This window comes from Pteropus alecto, unplaced genomic scaffold (assembly GCF_000325575.1).
Source record: "Pteropus alecto unplaced genomic scaffold, ASM32557v1 scaffold91, whole genome shotgun sequence".
Classification (NCBI taxonomy): domain Eukaryota; kingdom Metazoa; phylum Chordata; class Mammalia; order Chiroptera; family Pteropodidae; genus Pteropus; species Pteropus alecto.
The window spans coordinates 44,864-47,721 of NW_006431910.1; positions in this window are offsets into that span (position 1 = coordinate 44,864).

Consider the following 2,858-nt stretch of genomic DNA (forward strand, 5'->3'; position numbering starts at 1 on the left):
TTGAGATAGGTAGATTATCAGGGTGGGCCCTAAATAAGATCACAATATCCTTATACAAAGGCAGCACATGGAGATTTGACCACAGATACAAGAGGAAAAGGCAATGGGACCATGGTAGCAGAGACAGGTGATAAAATCACAAAGAATGCCAGCAGCCATAAGAAGCCAGAAAAGGCAAGGAATGGATCTGCCACTTAGAACCTCTGGGTGGAGTGTGGCCCTGCCAACATCTGGATTTTGGCTCGCTTATATTGGGTTGAACATCTGACCTCCAGAACTACGAGAGAATAAATTTTTGTTGTTGTAAGACACGAAGTTTGTGGTAAATTGTTAATACGGGAAGTTATGGAGCTCAACCTGTAACAGTTTTCTTTCCTTCAGAGGTAGAAACAGGTGACCAGACTGTTGCCCGCAATGGGGGAAGCACCATCTCTGTTCATCTATGTTGCAACCCAGAGGATCCCCACTACAACGTATCACAATCAAAAAGGGCTAAATTATGATTATCGGAGCTCTGAGCTGACAGGAGATGTAATATTTCTGCTATTTGATCCAAGGCTTAAAAGCCTCCTCTGCTAATGGAAAAACAAACTTAATCTTTGTCAGATACTCAACTATGGACTTACAATTGAGCTACAAAACTAAAGAATTGGTCTCCTGGAACTGTATCCATTTGATGGTAGGAATCTATAACTTTTAACCTTAAAATAAATATTAATGCTATAGTCACTGTCAAAGTAAAAATTCTTCATAATAAGCAAAAGAGGATTGGAAGAGTGACATTTCAGTTCCCTTAGTATTTCACAGCTGTCAGAGGCTAAGGTCATTTTTGACAAAGCCTATTTCTGGAAGCAGCTTAAGACCAAGAATCAAGAGAAATGAGTTATGGTCTTGATTGCTCCTGCCAATTTTAAATAAACTTTCAAATTCTATTTTCTCACCTATTCTTAGTTCAGTGGGGTTCTTTAAGCTCACAGATGTGAGAAAGCCCTTTGAAAACTAGAAGTTAAAGCTATGTATTGTATTCTCTCTGAGCATGATTTCTTCATCTTCATAAACTACACTTAGGATTTACTATTTGCTTTACCTCCCAAGGATTTCCAGTTATACCCAAGCTATGATTCCCTAGAGTTTCGTGTGTCCTTGTGCAAAAAACTCCTTTTTTAACAAGTCTTTTACACAAGATGGGAAATGTCAGGGCTTGTTTGCAAAATTACAATTGGAAATAAAAATTGCAAGAGACACTGCATCCCTAATCTCTCTTGTTTTCTTCTACAGTAATTAAAATATAAAATAAACATATATGTGAATGTGGCCTCATTAGGAACACGTATATCAATACTTTAATAAACAAAAAGAGGTCAAAAGTGGATTAAGACAAGACATAAAGCACAGGTAAACAGCATAAATTAAGAAAATGTGAAAAAATAAAAACAAGACTAAGCATAAAATGAGGCAAGGGTAAAGCCTGCTGCATACCAAAATCTCCTATCTACTGCTCTGTGCAGACCACAGATTTCACTAGAAATATTCTAGCAGTCCAAATACCCCAAATATACAATTAGCAAAATCCAAAAGACAAGCTACCATCCAAAAGTTTAGGCAACACATTACTATTCTTGATAATAACTTCAAAATCATTTCCCCCAAGTTTCCTTGAAAAGAGAATGGGTTGAATTTAAGGCATAATATATTGAACAGTTTTATTATATATGTAGACACATTTTTAAGCTACATTTACTTGCCATTAATTTGTAGACATAAGCTGGCTACTTCACTTGTTTGATTCAATGGACAATCACACCTTCTCCCCACAAAACATCTCTCGTTCCCAACTTCACACATCTTCCTTCACCAGGCAGTCCCTTTCAGAGGTAGACGCCTCTGGGAGTGGTCATCCAAAAGGAACTGATCTCTTAGTGATCTCTCAGTCTTCTCCAGGCTTAACACACCTGCCATCCCTACTATTCAGTTGATAAATTAATCAGATACTTCTTGAGTTACATATTAATTATAAATATACAATATGATCTCAAAGACATATCTATATCTCTATGATATATATAGTTGCACTCCCCCTAAGGAATTTCTAACCCGTGCATTGCCCAATGTAGAAAAAGAAACATTTTAAAGTCATAGAAAAATTAACCTATTTTGATTTTTCTATGCATTGACCTACTCTATAACTAGTAAGTTTCCTAAGAGATAACAGAAGAGATAATGGTGGGCCACACACAACTACAGAGGGTTTATGAGAATGAAAACATCCATCAGGTACATGTCTAATTGCCTATTTCACTGAAAAAGAAAAATAAGACCTGAAGAAAAGACATTTGGAGACATCTCAGCTTACTTCATCAAATATGATTATAGGAAAAATCTTTATTTCACAACGTAGAATTGTGTTATGGTTTGATGATATTAACAATTGTTTTGTCTTTTATCCATATTGTGATTTACTGACTTTTTTCCTCTGGTTAATTAAACATATTAATTCATGAACATAAAGTGCCATTTCATTTGAATTTCAACTCAAGTCCAGAATTTCTCACATTACCTTTACAATGGAAGTTGCCTTCTACTCTCCCAAAAGAATCTTCTTTCCAATGGTAGCAATACTGGGAGAAAATATAAGCCTGAGTAGCCTTTTGGGATATACCACTAAAAGCAAAGAGGATCTCGATGTGCTGTTCTGGTGCCAAGTGACCAATTACAATGCTCAGTTATCTTTCTGGAATAAAGTAGGAAGATATCATTCATCACGAATCTAATTGATCCAATTAACCTATAAAGCCCTTTTGCTTTGTGAGTTTCATTCATGCATTCAAGGTAAAAGAGAATTCAGCAGAAAGAAATAA